Consider the following 24369-nt stretch of genomic DNA (forward strand, 5'->3'; position numbering starts at 1 on the left):
GCCCCAAATGGAAAAGTCGCAGGGAGTTAGATCTGGAGATCTAGGTGGGCATTGAAGAGGAGCATCATTTCCTCTGCCTATCCAACGTTCTGGGAGTTGCTCGTGGAGATAATACCTAACGTTTAATCCAAAATGAGCAGGAGCCCCATCCTGCTGAAACCACATTTCGCCTCGAACTTCTAGGGACATTTTTTCAAATAACCCCAACAAATCATTTTGGAGAATTTGGAGGTAACTAATGACTTTAAGAGCACGGGGCAAAGAACATGGACCAACTAAATGGTCTCCTATAACACCAATCCAAACATTTACCCGAATCTCTCGCTGGTAATGCTTAACAGCAGTAGCATGAGGATTTCCTTCTGCGTAGACATGCTCATTATGTAAGTTGAAGATACCCGTTCGAGTGAAGAATGATTCATTCGTAAATAAAATTTTATTAACAAAACGGGGATCAAGTCGTTGATGATTCTTTATGGTTCGACAAAAATTCAAGCGAAGTGGATAGTCGGTTTCTTTCATATCTTGAACTGCCTGAAGATGAAAGGGACGAATTGATTGTTCTCTTGTTGTTCTATGCACTGATGTTTTTGGAGTATTAAGTTGAAGTTCTAGTCTTCTTATGCTATTACGAGCATTCTGCTCCAGATTCTCCAAAATTTCTTCTTCCCGTTTTACCGGTAGTGCCTTATAGCGCCCACATAGGTAACGTTGAGTAGCAAAGTTGCCAGTTTCGAGGGGGTTTCTCTCCAATTGCGCAAAAATTTTCCAGTTTGGAGTTTGCCGATTCAGAAATCTTTCCGCATAAACTCCAACACTGTTACGATAATTTCCCTGACAAAATCCCAATGTGAGCAACATATCTGTTTTTTCTCGAAACGTATACATTTTTTAATATTTTCTTAAAATCTGGCAAATTTAATCAATCAAATGCAGTCACTAACATTATCAAGCTTTGCCGGCGTTCATTGTTAATTACTCAACGTAGGCGTCGCATTCCTTGTAACTTGTTTTCCAGAAATCAAAATAATTTTTTTTTCGTCTAATGGAGGCTCCAAATCAAAATTCAATAAGAGATAAAAAAGTTGCGTAACTGACCGGGAATTTTATTTTTTTTTAAATCCAACAGTCTGCATGAACGAATAACAAAGTTCTGGCGTATTTAACATTCGACCTTGCAGCAATTGACCACTACCCCTGGTGGTTTTACCATAATAAGCCGCGTCGAATGTGCTCCGAGAAGCAGAAAGATTATACACTAAATTTCGTAGAAATCTATCTAACCGTTTTCGATTTATCTGCAAAACTTAAAAAGAAAGTGAGACTTTAAGAGCTTGTATCTCCAGAAGGAGAAAATTTCGTATATCACCATGAATCGATATATTTTTAACCAAGGAATATGTGGTTAAGCGTTGACCCCCTTATTCTGGGATGCCCTGTATAATATCAAAGAAGTTTTTAAAGATATTAGAATGACTCTTCCATTTGCATCTTTCTCTTTATTCACCTAAAAGTCAAGGTTTGATATTAGAGAAATTCTTTTTTGGAATTTTAAAGCATCACATTTTTTTCCATATGCAGGTACTACTACATGCTGGACATCGATAAAATACATATTCAAGTTAATGCGAAAACCGATAGAGTCACCAGAAATGTTCTATTAAGTTTTTATTATAACTTATAATACAATTGAGTAAACAGCGAATTTGGTAAAATTCGGAAAAATGGCGATATCTGGATATGCGTGACATTTTGTATAATAGTATATGTGGTCAAATACATTCACGATCATCTTACCTACCACCCTCTTTCGGATGTGTATCGGTAAACCAAACACCCTGTATAAGATTTTGTCAAAATCGACATAAAACGTTTTTCGTCTCCGAAAGTTGACGTTTTAGGTCATCAGTGTGTTATATAAAGTTCACCTGAAATTCGACATGGGATTGAAAAAACTATAAAAAACGAGGCTGTTCCATTTAAAATAACAGAGTTGTTATCAATTTTCGGTATTTCCACAAGAGCTGCCATTTTGGAAATATTGTTAATCAATAGATCATGGGCGCGAACGGCTTCATGCTAAATGGTTATTTTATACCTTTAGCAGTTTTTAAGCGCGTCTTATGGGCACTCAGCTAAAGACGCCCTGTATTTCTTTGGTATTTTGAATCATTACCTACTCCCTTCGCTTTGTTTTTGTAACATCCATCTCCGTCTCTGCACATTCTTGGACGTTGCTACCACTAGTATCACTCGACATGTCTTAACAAGATGAAACTAAACTATTTGCTTGTTTACTATTTCCAAGGAATTCTCAAACTGCGCTGAGTTTTCGCATTATTATTATCAAAACACGTGGCACAAGTAATTTGTGGTTGTTCCTGAAAAGGTCCTTTCGGTTCTAAAGCGCTATTGACGGTTCGGATGTCGTTGCATCACGAAAATGAATTGGGGTCATTTCTGCGCTAAACGGTGGACCCAGCTTCGAACGGTTTGTTTTTTCTTCAAACCCAAAACGAACTAAAAGCCGCTTAGCTCCTTTCAGCAGTAAACGATTCGATTAAAGATCCGATAAATTAGAGATCAAAATTGAGTAATCGTGTAAGAGAAACTAGGTACAGTTGATTAATTAATCGACAAATACAGGATATCCAACCGACTTAAACGTCAATTTCCCCCAGTTTCAAGTATCCCACTCGGAGGCCACTAAAACGTCTACAAGGAAACACATTTTACGAGTTGGAAATATCATCAGAAAACTTAATAGGAGTTTCGTAAATGAAATGGCGATTTCCATGTTTTGGCAAACAACTTCAAAGGCTCCAACTGAACCATTTTCGAAAACTAAAAAAAAAAAAAGAAAAAACGCTTTGAGGCCTGGGCAATATCGCTGTGACGAAAGCTTTGCAAGGATTGGGAGCGACGGAAAGCATGGAATAAGTATCCGTAGCAGTAGAGGACTGAAATAGCAACATTTGTGGTTGACCTAAAATTACCTTATAGAATTGTGTAAGATTTCACTAAGCAGCTTTAAAAGCATTTTTCAATGTATGCACCCAGTAGTCCAAGATTGATGGAGTGCTTTTACCAGGATCTAATGCTATTGATTATGCATATGCCCGGCTTCATTGGACCAATGGATTAATGCCTAATCTTAATATTTCACGCTAGTTTACGTGCAAACACGTCATTTTCATACCCCTCGAAAACTCTGTCTGAAAACTTTGTTCTCACGCATAAAATAGGGAATTCGGGCATTGGAAACGTGTAAAATTACATGGAGAGTGAAAGTAGACCTACTCAACATCACTCGAGGAGTCGAGGTACATTTCATGTTAAATGGTGTTTTTCCAATTAAGTTTTCATTTAGACATATTTCCTTAGCAAACTGTGGAGGAACAAGATCGGATTGTACTTGTCGTGGAAATAGAAGCGTGAAGAATTTTAACCCAATCTTGGTGTCAATTCCCAGGATGAAGATTTGGATTGAGCTTCTCCTAGAGATAAGTTGGTGAGACGCGCAAACCCTATTTCTTATGGCATTCATGTCACTGGGAAACATGGAAACGAGAAAACGCTCGGAATAGCCTATTTAGCCAATTTTGCATCTAAAAGAGAGTATTAAAGGTCGTCGATAGAATGAAAAACTTAGCTATCAGCAGAGGTGAATTTCGAAAGCTGAATGTTATCACAGTCCATGTTGAGTACGTGTCTATGAATGTTTGACGTTTTTTTACCAGGAAAGGGTCTTTTTGGGGTATCAGCGATGCATTCTTCTCGAAAATATAAAGTAAATTGACCTGCCCGGAAGCCAGCACGGGCAGCGATATGGCCCCATTACATGTGTTTAAAGGTGTAGGATTTTCTACTAAATAGATTTAAATTTATGTGCGGAGATATTCCCGGGTTGGTTTTTTCTCACCCACCGTTTTCGCCAGATTTAGCCCCCTCAGATTATTTTCTATTTCCAAACTTGCAAAAATGGCCCTGGTGGAAAGAGATTTGTCGATAATGGAGAGGTGAAGTCCCAGGTTGATGCCTATTTTGAAACATTCGAAGCTTTATAAACAGGGTGTAGAACGTTGCGGGGAAAATTGTGTCAATCTCAAAGGAGCTTATGTTGAGAAGTGATTTGATATTTTACAATTTTTTTTTCTTTAAGTTTTAGGTCGGGCACTTTTGGGACCATCCTGGTAATCCGTTGAAGTGTTTAAAGAAGAACTGAAAAACTATTCGGTATGATACGATAGTAGTAGCACCCTCTATTCGTTATTAGAATATTTTTCATGTACACGTGCGCATAGCTTGTGATAATGACCTCCCCTTGGCGTCTTCCAAAGCCGAATTAACGATGCATTGATTTCAAGTTTGGGAAAATAAAAAAAAAAAATTAATTTTAATTTGGTGCAGTTAAGTGAGGAAACCCTCTTCGGAAAAACCGCACGTAAAATCATTTTCGTTTTTTGGAAAATTTTCTAAATTTTGCAAATCATGATAATATTAAAAGTGAATATTTGATGCATCTTTCAAAACTCGGTAATGATGATCGTGGCCCTGTTTTATTGTTAACGAGAACTAGACCGACGACTCTGAAAGATTCCCATTTACACCATTTTTGTAAAATTTTCTTTTCCGAAAACGATTTCCTTTCCTTCCCGACGGTAAATCCAACGTGCAGATTCCATAACTGCAAATGAGTCTTCCGGTATATTTATCCTTATGGTCAATTCTCCCACTATTTGTTACAGTTATTCAGTTTTGTCCTTTCCGTGGGTCGTACTATATCCCAAACGCGTGGTAATTTTTACCCTCGGGAGTTTTAACATTTCATGGATTTCTCCTTATTAATTCAACCGGGCAGGGATATGGCACAATGAAAGGATATTAAAACAGAGCAATGAAACCTCTGCTCTGCAGCAATTTTTTTACAATGAAACTGCAGTTTCGTCCAATAATTAGAACAGGATTAATTTCTTCCTGTATTGAGAGAGGATTATTAAGTTATAGGACTTTCTCTCATACCAATTCGTGCGGGAAAATTCGCTTAGGAAATAGATTACAGGAAATGGTCTTTTGTATCAACTTGGGTCAGACACAGTTTCTGCAATTTTACAAATAAAAAATAAATAAAACTGACTTCCTTAATCTTGAAAATTCGATGTCGGTTTTGGATACCGGTAGAAGGCAGTGGGAAATAAAGTCATTTCCTTATCGTTGCGCTCGAAGCCGATGTGAAACTGTAAGGAAATCGGAAGTGTTTCGATCTCAAATTTAAGGTATTAACAATGCAATATCCTGACAGTCGTAGAAAAAAATTATAATCTCGACCATATCGTGACTTTTTCCATTGGATACACAATAAGTCATTGTTAACAAATCGATATTCACTCTTCTACTTTTCTGTTATCCACCGACGCATCTACGAGGGCCATCCATTAAGTGTCCAGACAAATCGAAATGGCTAAAAAACGGTTTCATGAATCAGCACAAAAGCTTTAGGACTTCAACTTGATACCCGTATGATGATTTCTAATCGGCTGATTAATAAGATTTAGATAAGAAATGGCCGCGAAAGTGTCGTTGATTAACAGCGAAGTGCATCCCTTGAATCTTGCACTGACGTGACTTGGCTCAACAGCCAATATTACACTGATATGTTTAAAACCAAATTAAAACCTGCCATTCGCACTCGATGCCGTGGACTTTTGCCAAAACGTTTGATTTTGTTTCACGATAATGTGAGGCCGCATACAGCACAGAAAACTTAAGAATGCATTAAAAAACTGGGCTGTGAAATTTTTGCGCACCCTCCCTACAGCCCCGATCTTGCCCTTGCAGACTTCCATATGTTTGGTCCCCTTAAGGGCGCTCTACGTGAGAAAAAATACGGCCCCAACTAAGAAGTCACGATTTAGGTGCAAATGTGGCTCCAACAGCAACCAAAAAAATTTCAGGCCAAGGGCCTTTGAAAGTTGGAGGAATGATGGAAGAAGTGTGTCAGTGTGGAGGGATGGGGAGGGGGGATTATGTTATAATGTTCCAAGCTAGCACACATTTTGCATTGATTGAGAGAATAGTTTGAGATCTATATCAATTAGTCCCATTACTTATTGAATGATCCTTGTATTTATATATTTCCAGACTGAGTTCTGGTTTTTTCCCTGATTCAGTAAAAGAGGGACGAAAAAAGATCATGCAATTTCGCTCAAATTATTTCATAACACAATTTTGAAGGCAAAAATCCGATAAAGCTTTTCTGGATAGTAATGTGGAGAAGAATGTGTTTTTCACCTTGGAACATATTTGGGAATTTATGATATTTTATCTTGGCCAACGAATGAAAAAGAATCTATCTATTATCTTTATTAGATCTGGTTGTTTGATATTTCGGGTGATTTTTTCGTTAATTGATCGATTCAAAATTCAAAAGTCCTCATCGCTTTAGCCCATCTATGCATTGTAACCATATTTTGGGCATTCTAAGACATCTTCCAAAGTAATTTCATGTCAAAGTAACGGGTTTCCCTCAGGATTCCTATGCATAAAAATGAGTTGATGTTTTCCCTCAAAATTTCGTATGGAACACATTGAGCAAAATAGCAAAATATTTTTTCCTCCCTGTATTTATAATTAAGCCCAAGACCATCCAGAATTTCGACTACCCCTAGTAAGTTAGTCCAGTATGGAGCTTATCAGAAAAAATCCGTTTTACTAAACTTTTCATGGTCAGAAGTTTGTTATAATTTTTAACACTCATACAGGGTGATTTATTGGAAATGGAACATGGCAAAACCTGAGATACGGGATATCAAAATATGACGGTTGGACCCAACACACTTAATGCCAATGTTGCGTGCTTTAGAATTAGAGAGTGTTAAAAGTTAATTTTTTTAATTTCTTATTAGTTTTTAGTGTTTTCATAGCATCAACATCAAAATTGGTATACTTAGGGTATGGAAAATGCCAAGTGAGAATTTTGTTCTAATTTTTATGTAGCTCCGAAAAGGCGCTAGTTACAACCCATCGCTTCGGTGTACTTGGTCATATTTTTTTCTGAGTGCAACCGAGCTCAAATTCTATTCGATATAATGAAAAATATGTCTATTTTTACTCAAAAAAAGTATCCTTCTTTATTCCCGATATCTCTCTTCCTTTACGGAATATTTACCCAGAAGTTAATTCGTGCCGAACCATTTGAAATCCTTTATTAATTTTAAAAAATTAATTAAAAAAGTTAAATCTTACAATAATTAAAAATATCAAAAGCCATGAACAAATGGAAAATAAGTCTCATTATAAAATTCATTTGAGCAAAAACACAAATCATATCGCGCATGTCACTGAAGGCAAAGTCGTTATGCCTTGGCATTTTTACTGTTCAATTACAATTTTCTATTTAAAAAGAACAACTGACAAAAAAATAGTCTACTTACTTTGATAAGCTAAAGTAATAATAGTTAAGTAATGCGTTGCAATGCGAGTGACCCGCATGAAGGTAAAAATCTCGTAAATGAAGAGAGATATCGGAGTTAAATGTGAATACCTTCTTTGGGTAAAAATAGACGCTCCTTCGTTATATTGAACAGAATCTGACCTTAGTTGCACTCATAAAAAATATGACCAAACATACTGAAGGGGTAGGTTGCAACTAGTACCCTCTAAGAGTTACGTAAAAATTGGATCATGGATTGCCATCTTACAAAGCCTAAGTGTACCAATTTTGATGTTAATGCTATGAAAACACACACATTTACTAATAATTTCGAAACAAAATTTCAACCTTTAACACCCTGTAATTCTGAACACGTAACATTATTATAAGTTACGTTGGGTCATATGTTAATGTCTCCTATTTTGACTTTTGCCATCTCCCATTCGCAACAAATCACCCTGTATAAGAACGGACTAAGCTGGGTTTAAAAATCACCGGCATAGTATCGGCTTCAGGGGGGGGGGGGGGCTAATTATCCTGGTCGGCGGTTTTCTTGGGTGGGTAGGGAGGCGGTATTTAAAAGTTTCGCTCATAGCGCCGGAGTTGCTAAGACCGGCCCTGTGCCGGCCTTAGCAGAGTTGAAAATGTTACCTGCCATGAACCCTGCTTACACTCTCCATCATTTACTATTCTCATTCGTCCACAAATAAATCTCTAACCCGACATTGATTGAGTTCTCCCTTTGTAAAGCGTATTCGGGTAATTGTTCGGAATACAATGAATTATAACTATCATGTACTTATCAATCTGATCGTGTCAGAAAAAAACCACGCCCACCTGCTACAGTTCACCTACAGCCGTTTCCTTTGTACAGGACCGCAGTGTACGTTGCAGCACTCGAGCGAAGAGATTCCTGCTGGAGTTGAATGCGCGATCGCTGCGTCGCATCGTCGTTACAGGCGCGAATTTCGGATTGTCTTTGTAGTTTTTGTCAGAAAATCAGTGTTCGTAGCACACTAGTGTTCGCAGATTCGTATTAAAACACTCAAAAAAAGTTAGTGCACAATAACATGCTAATTTAATCGGGACTGAGTAATCTGGCCTAAGGCCTGCATGCTAAAGAATTCCGGTGCGGTCGTTCTGCGGAGTTCGGCCACTGGCGTCAGGGATTTTATGAAAATTTATAGTAAAATATCATGTAAGCTTGGTCATATTGGAATTTTTAATAGAGTGCAGCTGAGGTACGAATTTTTCACTCCATTTTTATTACGCTGCTTTCAATGTCCATTTTCCTCTTCAAAAGACAATGTCGCAAAGAGTGATGAAATATGCAAAAAAACATCAAAAGCTCTCTTGAAATGAGAAAAATGCGGGGGGATATCTTATAAAAATATTTGAAATTACTTCACTTCCATCTAGGTTAGACACGTGAATAGCCTTATTGATAAACTTCATTCAGTATTACTACCAAACATTGCAATACGAACAGGAAGAAGATAATTTTATTGACTTTATCGATAGCCAGTCGAGCGAAGGCGCTATTGGCATTTTGCATTCGGGGTTTCCCAAAGTGTCGAACTCATAAGGTGCAATTGTGCAGTTGGAAAGTTTTTTTTGAAGCACAAGGTATTCATCCACAAGAAGTAATCCCATTCTAAGTAAAAAAGTACCCAAACAAGATTTTACCTTCCAAATCACTTTCGACTTGGTTCAGAAACTTCAGAGAAAAATTGAAAATGCCGTGTTTCACTCCTTTGTATTTTTCTGAAACACGGTAAAACCTAAAGCCGTTTTTAAAACAGGTATGAGTTTTTTCATAAAATTCTACAGGGTCGAACAGCCAAACGGAAAAATGTCAATATCGGCGTATTTTGTCATAAATGGAAAAAATATCGGAACACATTAATTTTAGATTCTCATATTACATTCTGTAAGGAAAAAAATTCGTCACTAAATTCCATCCCCTTTGCGGGACGATGGCAACCCCCAAATTTTTAAATTGGCGGAATGGGCTTATATTATCCCAATATCATTGTTTATTCAAAACTGCCATGGTTGGTGCAAAGAATAATAGGAACAAAATAAATTTATGCAATTTACGTCGTTCCCTACAATAAATTTAAAAGTTAATAACTAATACGATTTCATCATTGATAATGCAATAAAATAATAAAACAAATCAATTTCAATTTTCTATGAGATTTTCAAATGCATGTCACGAACCTCTTGGCAGTATCCTAACTATAAATATAAATAAATAAAAAATTCCTTTAACCTTAATCAACATTTGAGGCATAGCCGGTCTAATCACAAGCGTCATTCTTCATTTTAAGACAGCTAGATCGTTTCTTTAATTTTTTACATCACTATTGGAGAAATTCTAGTGGAGTAAGATCTGGTGATCGTGCAGGCCATTCTGGCAATCCTCGCTTTCTTAGCCGCAGGTTTGGAAGAGTTAACTCAAAGTTCACTCAGATTGATTTGTATTGTTACTTTATTACTGTATCAATGACAGAGTGGTATTAGTTAATGAGTCTTTTTTTATTTTGTTGTAGAGAATTTCACCAAATACAAGAATTTATTTGTTCCTATTTTTGTTTCAACTAAGGAATAAAACCATAGCAATTTTGAATAGAGAATGGAAAGACCGTCCAAATGAGGTGTCATAAATCCATACTTCCAAATTAAAAATTTGGGGGTTGCAATTGTTACGCTAACGGAATCGAATTTAGGGATGAAATTGTTACATTGCAGGATGTAATTTCAGAATCTAAAATCGACATGTTTCGGTATTTTGGCACACATATCGAAACATACAGTTATTAAATTTATCCCATTTGTCTGTTGCGCCCTGTATAAAATATTTTCCTTTTAACTGATTGTTTGATAACTCAGCTCCCCGTGCATATCGAACCATATTGATACCGTACCAAATGAGCCAAAGATATTCAAGCCGAACACCACTTGCAGCTGAAGAAAGGTAACCAATTTTTATATTGTTGCATCGATAACATTCAACAGCGAAACCTCACAAATGTGTGGATTCAGTGGTTAAGCGTCATATATCACAAAAATTTTGAATAAAAAGGAGGTTCAGCACCCAGTTTGAGAGATCCATCACCGCATTGAAAGAATGAAGTTGATGATGGTCGCACAAAAACGAAAATTCGCATTTTAAATTCGATAGAGTCATGTTATGAAAGATAAGACGCAGCCAGTTGACAAGTGGGAATTACTTTGAAATATTTCTTCCGGCCCTGGGGCCGCCCCGAGATCTTCCCAACTGACCTCATATGCTAACATCATCTCTTTACCTTTAAGTGGCTGAAGAGAGAAAAGAAAAAGGGGATAAATAAAATATTAAAAAATTATTTACGAACGAAAATACGAAGTTTCAGAACGAGCGTTTCACCTCCGCTTAACTACAATGGAAAAGGTTGATTTCTCGGAAGGAAATAAAATATCGTTTTTAAGATATGCCGAAAGCCAAGCCGAAAGGTAAAGTCAAAATAGGAAACGTTAATACCACAACACATCAACTCGTCGAGAAAGAAATTCCATTTAGCCCCAATAATTTTCTTCTTTTCCGCAAGTCTAGTTTAAGGCCCTTGAGGCGCTCGTGAAATATCCGCATTTTCTGAGAAAACAAAATTACTCTGACCCAGACAACTCGCATACTTCCATCTATACTTCCATGTAAGATTGAAGTCATGAATCATTTTATATACCTTAAACTGCAAAATTAAGTTTCGTTAAAAAATCTCACGAGCAATACCTGCGCTCGGTGGACAAACATTGTATCTAACTCGTGCGTTAAAGGGTGATAAATGTATTCTAAATTCTATTGACACGCTTGTTTCGCTCACGCTTCGTACCGTTTCGATTATTAATCGTCTTCATTAACACTCTTGTTGGTTAAATAACCGTTGATAGATTATTGAGGTGTTTTGAAGGTGTTTTAATTTCGACTATATGTGCTATTTGTAAATGTTGAAAATTTCGCTCTTAAATTATACCGCATCTTCAACTTCCGTGTAATATACGAACTCAAATATAATACGATATATTACGATTCGTGACCTAAATATGTGCAGAGGAGACATAATTTATACATAGATATGGCATTCTAAATGCACACTAGCTTTAGATTTAAATCCTGTGTTCAATGAGAATTCTAAACCGATACGTAAATATTATCGATGTTCATCGACAATGTCCACAGTTTTCTATTTCACGGTACCTATTGGAATGGAACGATAATTGTTGAGGTTTAAACGTCGTTTTAGATAAATATATTGCTCGATATTTCTGTCCTTATAGAAAATATGTAAATATGCAACAACACGTCGGTTTTATTTTCAAGAGGACATTTTTTAAGTCTGTTTTCTGCTAAACTGTAAGCACCCTCCAGCTTGGATGAAAATAACCACTAAAATCTTAAATGGAAAGGAGGTTGAGTTATGCTTGATTTGAAAGGTATTTCAGTTAATTTTCTAAATGTACCTGTTTTTTTCATTGAGAGGTTTTTGAAAAACCCTGTCCAAACTATAAATAAGCTTAGCTTTCGACTCTGCTTTAGAAATATTCTCAATTAATATTTTAACTATCCATTATTTTCTAAACGGTGATAAGGTCTGTTTTCAAACTCCACTCTACCGTTTACAAAAGTTTCTGTTTGAATTTTCCTACACGCAGTTGTAATTCTTCTCTTCAATCCTTTCAAACTTCGAAGCTGCGCTTCGCAAACTGTAAATCTTAGAGGCCTCCTAGGGGAAAATCCAAAGGTGTTAAATCGGGCGATAGCGGCGGCCACTCAATTGGTCCTCTTCGGCCGATCCACAAGCCAGGAAATTTGTTGCGTAACCAGTATCTAACAGGAAGAAAATAGTGGGGTGCGGCTTCATCTTGTTGAAAATGAAGATCTTCTTGTAAAACATTGTTACCAATCTGCGAAATAAAATTTACAATAATATTTAATAATTTAAGAAAAATCTTAAGGATTCCATCATCCTTTTTGAACGGCACAGCACGTTCTGACTGTTTTTTCTACAGGTAGAATATTTAAATGAATGCATTTAGAAATGCGAATAAACCAATGAAAACCAAAATATATTTATATATATTTAAATAAATATTTGTTGTTTATAAAACTCAGCCTCAAGATTTGAAGGGTTGAAAAGAAGAATTACAGCACCGTGTAGGGAGTTCGAGATGCTTGTCAAAGATATCATGATTCAATTAGTGATGATTCAAATAAAAGTTTTTGTAAATGTTAGAGTGAAGTATGAAAACACACTTTATTACTCTTTAGGAAATAATGGGGAGCATTTAACACTTAAAATATTAAGAGACAATTTTCCCACAATACAGTTGATGTCTAAGCTCGTTTACGGTTTGGTTATGATGTTTCTAAAACTACCCCCCAAAAAGATAGGTGCGTTTGGAAAGGTAATTAAAATATCTTTCAAATGAGGTGTAACTCAAACCCCTTCCCAGTTAAGATTTTATTGGTTGTTTTCACCCCTTCTAAGAGGGTTCATGCAGCCTAAAAAAAAACTGTCTTGAAGAATTTCCTTCTTGAAAATACTATTGTTTTTTTGCACATTTACATATTTTCCATAAGGATCGAAATATCGGAGGTGGTTCCTTTTCAAATTGACACAATGTACAGTAAATAGATTTTACAGAGAGTCTTTAAAACGTCTGTACAAAATTCTACTACACATTTCTGCGGCGAAAACGTGACGATTGAACTCTATTTATCTTAGTCCCAAAATGGACGGTTTTAAAAATGCAGGACGAAAAAGTGAAAATTAACAAAAGGAAAAAATTTACATCGTTTGAAATGGTCCTTTCTAAACAAAATGGCGCGTCAGGGGGTTTTTAGGAGCGGGAAATCAGAATCTATTTACATTTTCGATGTACATTTTACAGGACGCCGTCAGTGCTAAGTGAACTCTGTTTAAAGCGGCATTATTTTTTTAATATCCCGTGTAAAATTTTTTTATAACCGAATTTGTGTTTTGCTACATGTTTTACGAAAAAAAGTATTTTGGTAAAAATCCCTATGGGTATTCCATTTTGAGATATTTGAAGTGTAAAATTCGATGCAGGTTATGAAAAAAAAATTAAGTACTTCCGTACATTACAACAAAATAAACAATAAAAAATTGGTACATTCAAATGAAAACATGAAAATTAATTGAATATTTTGATTTTTTTCGTCTAAACTGTAGGGATAAATATGCGCCTTGAAGTTATTTCTCAAGAGATGCACCGAACTTTAAGCTTCAAGTATCTTAGAAACCAATTAGACATGTATTAAAATATTTTTTTTCCTCGCACATGTAACAAAACGCAAATTTAGATGTGAATGAATTTTATCAGAGTGATAAAAAAGTTACGCCGTTTTAAACAGAGTTCAACTAGAGCTGACAGCACCCTCTAAAATATACATTTGTGTGTCGAAAACGTAAATGGATCGTTATTTAGCGCCTCTAAAAACCCTCCGATGCGCCATTTTGCTTAGGTAGTACCATTACAAATGAAGTCATTTTTTTTCCTTTTTTTAATTTTAAGTTTGTCGTCCTGTATTTTTGAAAATGTAATTTTTTGGATTAAAGGAAATTGGGTTGATCGTCACGTTTTCACCTCAGAAATCTGTGGTAGAATTTCGTACAGCCCTTCTGGAGGCTCCCTGTAGTATTTAATAGGCCATACAGCACACAGAAATCATCGACAGAAACGACCAAATATCTGTTATCCCAATTAATGGAAAATAGCAAAAATTTGTATCTGGAGGTTCCGTAACACGAACCGTTTAAAATTCGAATTTTCATGAATTCCATAGATTCTCCATTACGTGTCCTAACACGACTTTTTTTTTTTTTATGGAATGAATGTGGACGATCTGTTTCCACGCCTCGATCCATTTAGAGGAAAGTAAGTTTCTTATGCGGTTTTTATGCACTCGTGTACGAAGTGGACGCGTTACGTTTCTTCTTCATCCAAAAACCTGAGTTGCGTAAACAACGAGGTAATTCTCTACACGCATAAAATATTGTAAAATTTGTTATTTCCTCATTCATTTTTACGAACGAAAGGGGCTGCCTCTTTGCACAGTTTATAAATATCGCAATGAAGAGCGTGCCAGCACATAAATCAAAACTCGAACTTGGAACATCAATCATTGTTCTCCGAATTTACACATTGGATAACAGAAAGGTATCGATATTTCTCGGTGACAAAGCTTTATTTTCTAAGTGGTAGTTAAGGGTCTGCGCTAATTTAGGAATAGCGGCGTATAGCGAGTCGCAAAAGATCATATTTTAAATGGCAAAACCTAACGGGGAGATCAGAAAACTGTTTGTCCATCTGTTGTGACACCAGCCGGACCACGTGGTCGACACCACGACGTAGATTCGTCACGATTGAGACAACTCACTAATTCACTAACAACTATTTACTTCACCAGTATTTCCAATAGGACACGATAGTACGAGTATTCAGAACACAAGGGACTCAGCAGCAATATTTAATAATCTAATAATAATTTGAATGAATCATTTTTTTTTTTTTTTTTTTTTTTTGTGGCCGAGGAGGTGGAAATCTTCAAAAAGACACCCGGCCGCTCCGGGTCGGGTAGTGTGGGATTCGAGCCTATGTCCGCCTACCCACTAAAACCACCCCCTCTCTTCTTATGGCCCCGGTATCGCCTGGTAGGCATTCCTTCGGGGCGCCCGGTCGTAAGAGCTACTCTCTATGCTTCCGTCCTTGTCCTTCTGTACCGTTCCCGCTCAATCTTCTTGACCATGCACTCAAACGCTCTCCACTTACACTCACTCTCTACGAGTTCATAGCCGATTGTCCTTCGGTCCAGGTTGAGTCCCGCTTTTCTGGCCTCATTCCGTTCGGTCTCCCACTCTGGACATCCCCAGATTGTGTGCTCTGGGGAGTCTGCAACTCCTGGCTCTTTACAGAACCAGCAGCCGTCACTCTCTTCAACCTTTATTCTGTGCAAGTATTTCCCGAACACTCCGTGTCCAGTAAACACCTGCGTTAGTTCGTACCCGGTCTTCGTCCATTAGCATGGATAATTTGAATGAATCTAGAATAATGGAATCTCCATGAATGTCTTTTCGAATGTACGGGTTTTGACCACTTATATTACTGTGAAACCATGAGCGTACAACTGGTAACATGAATTTACCTAGAGCGCATCGTTAAGGGTAGTTAGTAATTTAAACGGATGTTAGAGCTTTGGTCTAAGGTTAACTAAATTTTGATGATTTCGTTATATCAAAGAGAGGGCGTTTCTCAAATAAACCAGTGCTCTAATTGCGCTGTAACATCACCATTAAGTTCTCATGAGAAATCAAATAGGAGCAATGTAAAGGGAAATAGATCTCGGCGCAACATAGGGTGCTTGGTTTTAAGGATAAGGAGGTACATAACACATCATTATTTTTCTACGGTATATCATGCGGATGAACAGGGCTCCATTACTAGAATGAAGCAACTAACAATTTGAATTATAATATACGGGGTGTTAAAAATATTTTTTTGCAATCGGTATATTTTCCTGGCGTGTAAGCCGTGAACTGCATGCTGACGTGATGAGCGAAATGTTCTTGAGCGTTTTGGAAATTTCTTATTCCATTAATTCCGATTTTTTACCCTATATACATAGATACGGAATATAGTTTAGGAAAAATAGCTAGAAAATAAACCAGATAATTGAAGAAATCAAGGAAAATGAGACTTCGCTTTGAAATGTGTGAATAAATGGATAAAAATTACCCACTTTTGGAGAAGCTGACTGTAAAATCACTTTCGGCAGGTGCGGAAGTACGCCCGCTTTGTCAGTTCTGCAAATTTCCATTTTGTCATTTTATTACTTACTTCGTATTCATTGAACGTAGTTTCAGGTAAATGCTAAAAATTCCAAACTTATAAAATTTTACTCGGGGTGCCATGTGATCTATATATACTATATATCTATGTATATATAGATATTGAAGTTATCGGTGAAAAATTCAACAGAATGTAATCTGCACATCATTACTTCGCAATAATCTATTACGGCCACGTGAATTTTATGTTAATAAATACATTTCCAGCTTTTCCGTTTCCAACAGATAATCCGCCATCCCCCGGATTAATGCCAATTAGGTGTACAAGGTATCTCTGAATACAGTTTAACAAATTGGTTCATGCATCCAGGTCCAAAAATATAATGAAAACTTCAAATAAATACAGGGTGGTCTATTAATAATGGGACAACGAAAAGTTGGAGATACTACACATTAAATGGTGACGATTGGAGAAATTACGCCTTATCCGGAAGTTGATAGTTTCGGATATACAGGGTGTTGAAACTTAAAGTTGTAATTAATATTTCTGTCATTATTTTACAAATATCTAGGTTAAACACCCGGAAATTTTGAGAGCAGTGTTTTTTAGGTGAAGAATGAGATACGTCTTGCAATTTCTGCGTCGTTCATAGAGGGCGCCACTTACGGTCAATTTTATAGAATTTACAGTTGTTTTCCTGTACATGTAACATAAAATTTGATTAAAAATCTGGAAGAGCAATAATTTTTCAATTAATTAGGGATTATTATTTTAATTCGATATCTCCATCCGTTTTCGAGGAACATCTATTTAATTAACACTATGTTTAAATTTGATAATAGGAGAAATTAAAAGCGAAACAAACCAAGTTTGTTTTTATGTTTTAGAGAAGACATTGAAAACTTAGCTTTAGAAAATTTCAAATATATAACCTAGATATTTTCAGAATAATTGTAAAAAAATTTATTAGATTTTTAATAGTCGACACCTTGTATGTATCCGAAACTACTAATTTTTAGATAAAACATATTTTCTCTAATCATCACCATATTACGTGTTTTATCTCTAGCTTCCGGTTGTTCCATCGTTAATGAATTACCCTATATTGTAAGACCCTTTGTTTTCAGTATACACGGTGTAAAATTGGCTTCTTGAGGATAATTTTTTATTAATATTTTCGAAACGCTTTGAAATAAATTAATGAAATTTTGTACTTTATTGTGACTTTTTGGGCTATTTCTTAAGTTTTAGAAAGAAATTGTCTTATTTTTTTTAGGGGTCGATAATACAGGGGAATTGTGTTTTAAAAATATTTAAGTTTTTTGTTTTTAACCTGATAGACGATTTTATAGGAAAAATGTTACATTTGAGGTTTTAACATAAAAACGTACTCTTGTCGAAAGTCTAAATATTCAACATTTTTAGAAAAAATCTGATTTAATAAATTGGTGAACACTATGTTTTATTATAAAACGTTAGATTCAAAATATTTTTCATTCATTTTTTTTGTAATAATTGTAATTAAACACTGTTCCAGTGAGGATGAAAAACTACTGGACTTTATTAATAAATGTTGTGTATTGAAAATGCAAAACATATTTTTTTGTTTAATTTCAACATCAACTGGGTTTTAAATCTGACAATTATTTAATAAAACATAGTAGCCACTCAATTTTTTCAAAAAAACCGTTGAAATTTTAATTTTCAACAACAGTGTTTTTTATGTAAAAACCTTCAAATTTTATGTTTTTTTATAAAACGTTCATAAAGTTAATTACAAAAAAGTTTAAATATTTTTGAAGTTAACTTTATGAAGAGTACTCTTCTGTATTACCCGCTTCTGTAAAAATATTACACTTTTTTTTATTGAGACTCAAAAAAAGCACAAAAAGTTACAATAAATTGCAAAATTTCCGGAATTTGTCTCGAAATGTTTCGAAAATATTGATAAAAAAAAACCATCCTCGAGAATGAACCTTTCGCATCCTGTATATCCAAAAAGGGGCGCCTTTCGATACTTATATATTTATATGAAATTTTCATAATGTTTTTGGACCTAAAAGAAGTGGTTGAATTTATGGCACCATGCTCAGAGGCACCTTGTATAACGAATTGTAATCCAGTATAGGGATTGTGTTAGCACGTTAAAATCATTGAAGGGAAAAATCCTCCACACATGCAATCAAAACGAGAATGAACGTTATTTTTAACACCCCAAGCAGAATTTTTTTCGTGTGGAAAATTTGTTTATAAGAATTTATACGAATACAATTAAAAGGCTGTACAGGGTGTCCAGAAATGAAGCGACCAACACTTAACGAGGTGATTTCACATCGAAAATGACTGTGACAAGTTCCTGTAACACTTCTTCACAATCTTAAAATTAATCGATCTACAGGGCGTTATAGTTAGATTTCAAAAATTATTTTTTTTAAGTAACCTTTTTGTTGGTTATCCGATTGTTTTAATATTTGACGCAATTATTACTTATGGTCTTTTGTATTATTGATTAAAATATTTATCTCTTAACGCTAAGGGTTTGAACTCGTCCTTGCCATCTACTTAATAACTCATCACTTTTTAGGTTTTTGCTTTTTGTTGTCTACTGTTTCAAAAAATAAAAAAATTACTGAAAAAAGTTTACTTGTTTCGTCGCTCTAAAAGGAGGTATTTTTCAGAAAACCTAATTTTTAAATTTTTTTACACGGTGTGAATGCATTATTATTACAAGGACAAATGTAGAAACAATTTTGATAAATTTTACAGTGTAAAAATATTCCATCATTTTGTCTTATTTCTTCACACTTTTCAATAACTCCCCGCCTCAATTCGGGAGGGCCGCGCACTGCCGTACGATATATGTACCAGTGATTTCAAACATCTTTCAAAAAAAATCTGTGAAATTTAAGTCAGGAGATCTGGGGGCCCACTCGACAAATCCACTCCGTCTTATCCATTTTTCAGGAAATGTTTCATTCAAGAATGTCCTAATGTGGAGGAACTCCATATTGTAATAATCACATTGAGTTTCAAACTTGAAGGGGTACATCTTAAAAAAAAAATTATACAGAATAAGGATTCTATTATACATATTCACATAAGCCAAGGGATCTTCTAAACTTAAAGCGTGAATGTTGTGGTAATGAAAAGGACGAAGGAGTTATTCCCTTAAGACTTCGTGTACTGTACTTTTTGGCACGTTTCCTTGAGCATTAATTAATCTTACACTCAGATTTGGATTGTTCTCGATGGAATTTAAAATATGATTTTCAACTTGAGGTGTTCATGTTCGCCTCTGACGATCTACGTCAAAAATTTTTGTCTTAAATGATCCACATTGTCCAGGCCTAGTGTTGGTGACACTAAACAGTCGCGGTCGTAGAATTCCTTTGTGTGAATGTGTTTTAGCATGCACACGTCTTGTCGCAGATGCACTGCCCTCGGCTACACCATAACAGTAATGCATATCACGTAATTCAACTTTGGAGTAATTAACATTGTTCATTATGCTCTTTTTGAATTCAAAAATTTGTTATTGCCAAAGTATTAACACTTATTTTTACATTGCGCAATTTGCCAAAATTATTTCTACATTTGTTCTTGTTGTAATAATAACGCATTCACATCGTGCAAAACATTTTTGACAATAGATTTTCTCAAAAATAACTCCTTTTAGAGCGATGAAACAAATAAATTTTTTTCAGTAATTTTGAGTACTCTTTTATTTTTTGAAACAGTAGACGACAAAAAGCAAAACTCTAAAAAGTTATAGGTTATTATATAGATGATAAGAGTGAGCGCAACCCTTTAGCGCTAAGGGATAAATGTCACCTTTTGACCAATAATACAAAAGGCCATAAGTAATATTTGTGCCAAATTTCAAAAACAATCGGATAACCATCAAAAAAGTTATTTCAAAAAATTAATTATTGAAACCTAATTATAGCGCCCTGCAGATCCGTTATTTTTAAGCTTGCGAAGAAGTGTCATAACAACTCATTTTTAATGTAGAATCACCTCGTTAAGTGTTGGCCGTTTCATTTCCTGACACTCTGTATAAATGTGTAGGGGTAAAGAGTATTGAATAAGCACTGATTTATCTAACTCCCCCCCCCAGTTTTGGTTCTTTCTTTCGCTCCATGATAAACTGTAAATACGTACCATTAACAATGTTCAACAAGAACAGGCTCGATTTAAATTTCTTAAATGACTGTAACATTAATAAACCAATACATAAGCTCGTTGCTGAGAAAAGGGACCAAGGAAAATAATTATAATTTATATTCTAAGATGTTTTCGAGGTTTCGAAGCCGGGATTGTTTGAATTTGTTCCTAACGTTCCATTCACATCAGCGATGGACCTCTTTAAAAGTGATAAGGCGATAGGCGGATTGATATCTCGCGCTTCTCGACGCTCACGCAGGCAGCGACTTGCCGGCCACACTGCGCACGCACGCGCGCTCTCAGACCAGCGGTATAAATACGACGCATAGCCCACCTGCTGCCGCAGTCATCGTGAAGAAGCACGAGGAGGTGCTTCGCTCATTGCGTTATCAGTTTATATAATGTCGACCGCAGATGAAGAGGAAGTGTTAGAGATGTTAGTTGCTACTTCACTAGCACCACATTTTGAATACACACACAACTTGACCGGATATAAAGGTTTTCGCAACATTACCAACTAAATTAGTCGATATGGGGACTTCAACGTACCATTATATTACGCCAAATCTCTTTTTAACTGATTCTTCTATATTTCCATTACAGTACCTAAAGGATATCTATTATTATTTTTGCATTGAATGAGGTAAGAAAATAAGTTTGGTTCCCATCCGGTTAAAATCCGGTGGTAGCGCAAACAAATGCAATTTTTCACAAACATGTCAGAAACTAAAAAGAATTAACAATGCCGTTTAGACATACATACAATTTCAGTAATCCGGACATCGACTAATCCGGATGCTTCAGTTATCCCGACGGACTTTTTCGTGCGTCATGTAATCCCAATTTCGATATGGTTTGAATTAAACGGATCATTAATGAATGTTGTTTAATCAACGGTCGAATCATGTGTTATTTCTCCTACGCGAGGAGTTTTACGTTTTCGTGGATTCGGGTCATCTTGTCTCAGATGAAAACACGAACATCTTTGAAACAGCCCTAAAACACCTGTGAATAGCGTTTCTTGCCAGGTATAGGGAAGGAAAGTTATAAAAATAATAATACACGCACGTGTATGCGATTTTGCCCGGTTTTATATTGTCATAATGCATTAATTTTTTATTGCACTGCGGCGTGCATAAAATTATTGAGAAATTTATAACACTGCTTGATGTATATTGATGTAATTTTAATAAAAAAATTGTGAATATTGTTTGTGTATAAAGGCTTTTAGAGCTTTTGCGCTGAGAGTCGCTTCCTTTGAAGGTATTATACCTTCAAATTATAAAATACTATTATTTTTTTAATGTGTAGTTTGTATGTGTGTATATGTTACCGGCAAAGCCCGATTTCAGACAAAAGCCGATCTAACTAGAAAAGGCTAGCGTTAACCATTAGACAATTTTGGATTTTCTTCGTCAAAATTAGCTTAAATTGAAAATCTTAGATAAAAGTGAATATGCAATTCAAAGCGGTTTTATTTAGTTAAAGCTTGTTTTGATTGGTATAGATCATTTGAAATTATCAGAATATGCACCAAAGTGCGGTATGAAACGGGCGCATAGCCGCTTCGGGTCGGGTCGTTTTGATTTAATTTTTCCCTTTTGCGATATTTTGTTTAATTTGGAGTGCGCTTGTTCATTTACCGAATAATTTCGTGTTTCATGTTATATTGAAATTAAGTAGATACTCGGGAAAAGTCCAATAATATTTTTATAAATAAAGCAAAGTACTCCTGAAATTCATTGGAAAGTAGAGTTACGCATTTATAGCACTAGAAAGTGTTTAATTTACAACAAAAATAAGCTTTCGTCGATAGATCTTTTGATCGTATTGATTTATTCAGGAGTTGTAAATATAACTAAAAACTCCCCTTTTTCAATCTAGCTAAACTTTCCCAGCAATCAACGAAAACGAAGTCTAATACAAAATATGGCCTCCACAGTTATCGATTTCAGCCCAAATTCTATCGGCCATACTCAAAATGATATTATTGATTTCCACTTGTATCCTTCTCAATTTTTTTGACAGTAGCCCCCCGAAATGAAAGAAACCTTGAATGTTGCCCATATTTAAGGAAATTTTTGTTTGAAGAATATTCCAACCATGCTCAATTGGATTAAGATCTGGCGATAACGCTGGCCATGTCAATGGGATAATTTATTTGTTGGTCAACTAGTCTGTCACATTACCGGCGACATGTGGATGAGTATTATCTTGCATGAGGCGAAAGAATAAAAATGTGTCACTTTTTATTACACATTTCAAATTACTCTTTGTCCATTCGTAGAAGTTCTCACGTAGAACTTTCTGACTGTAGAAGGCGTACCTAAAGATAGCATTTCTTTGAAGTCTGCTGCTCGACAAGCCATCATGGTAGATGGACAAGGATTTCCACATTGTATGTACTTGTAAACTCACAGGTGCTTCCATAAAAGGAAATGGAAATTATGCAACGCAAAATGCTACGACTGTCAGCCTTGTAGCAACAAATGAAATTTAAACCTTCACGTTCTATGTACATCACATTTTTTTCAGGTTTTTTTTACAATTGTTTTTGTTACGTTTATAATAAAATGACTCTTCAGTTTTCTGAATTTTTGTAATTCCTCTCTATATATTTTGTTTTTGAATTAATATGGCACTTTTTCAAAACTTTTGTTTTTGCTTTATATTAAAACAATATGTTAAATGCTCTTCTGTTACTCCCTATCCGTTAATAGCTTTTTGGCAGAAATTTATTAGTGGAACTGTTTTTTTTACCGACCCGTAAGGGCACGTTTTTTCTACTGTCAGATAATTCCAAGAAGATCTGCGATTGATTTATTCAGCCGGCCTTGCAATTATGTTAAAAACGCAGATGTGTACCCCCTGTGTTTTAGAATGACGAACACCAGATTTCGGTACCAAGAAGTAGTCCCCCTGCCCTTTTCCTGACTTGGAACTTCTCAAAATTCGCACGGGAAGAAGCAGACTTCTTAACAAACATTCATAACGCACACACCGCGACTGATCAGCATAACACCTTACCACACGTTACCAAGTATTTTAAGATACACTACCTCATCCACATCATAGTGATTATGGATCCTTGTATTTAGACCCACTAATTTTAATAACTAATAATTAATGAATAATGTTTTAATATACATTGTTATTAATTGAACAATTAACATCAGTTCGATTTGTGAATTTGAACAAACCGAACAAAACACAATAATTTTCGATTATTAGCAGATTTATTCTTTCAAATTATTAAAACAATAAAATGAGTTAAAAAACGAGAATTTATTAAACGACCAAATGAAAACTAGTTTTAACAAAACGTATTTCGAAAAAGCTAGTGGTTACTAACGTTTTCTAGATTAAAACTAATCTGAACTAACCTTCTTAGGAATCTCTAGTTTTGACTAGGAAAATCTAGAATTGTCTAAGGCTGATAGTCAACATTAGTTTTCCCTTGTGAAATCGGGTTTTCACTGTAACATATACATGTCATGATCAATAAAACGAGTACATTGATTTTTGCGCTCTGCTACTGTGGATTTTTTATAATTTGAATTGGATTGGTTTTTATTGCAGTACAGGGTGTTCGGACTTGAAGTGTTTTGACAGGAAAATCTCATTTCCCGGCTAGAAAGGGAAAAACTAGCATCCATGACAAAAGCTCGATTTTTGATAGAATATTAACGGCAAAAACCGTATTTCGATTTCTTTACAGCGCATGGCGCTAGAGGGCATTTTTCAAATTTCGGCAATTTTCAAAATTCCTCATATCTTTTTTGTTTAGGACAATATTGAAGTAAAACAAAAAGATTCTTAAAGCACTTTTTCGATGTATCATCGTTATTGATACGTGATTCAATAGTTTCATTTGAAAGGTTAACACCAAAACGGAGTTAGATTTTACTCTGGGGAATTTC

General features: G+C 35.4%; 1 protein-coding gene across 3 annotated transcripts in view; it reads left to right on the forward strand.

Moving 5' to 3' along the window:
* LOC136342235 (inactive dipeptidyl peptidase 10) overlaps nucleotides 1-24369 on the forward strand; it is a 132498-nt gene that overhangs the window by 84554 nt on the left and 23575 nt on the right. Inside the window, exon 1 of one of the 3 annotated variants that reach the window (XM_066287835.1) lies at nucleotides 8335-8630. The exons of the other annotated variants lie outside the window; for them this stretch is intronic. The gene's annotated coding sequence lies outside the window, so the exon portion shown is untranslated. Of the gene's footprint in view, nucleotides 1-8334; nucleotides 8631-24369 lie in introns of those variants that run through there. 3 annotated transcript variants of the gene reach the window in all.

Source organism: Euwallacea fornicatus, chromosome 11 (assembly GCF_040115645.1).
Source record: "Euwallacea fornicatus isolate EFF26 chromosome 11, ASM4011564v1, whole genome shotgun sequence".
NCBI lineage: Eukaryota > Metazoa > Arthropoda > Insecta > Coleoptera > Curculionidae > Euwallacea > Euwallacea fornicatus.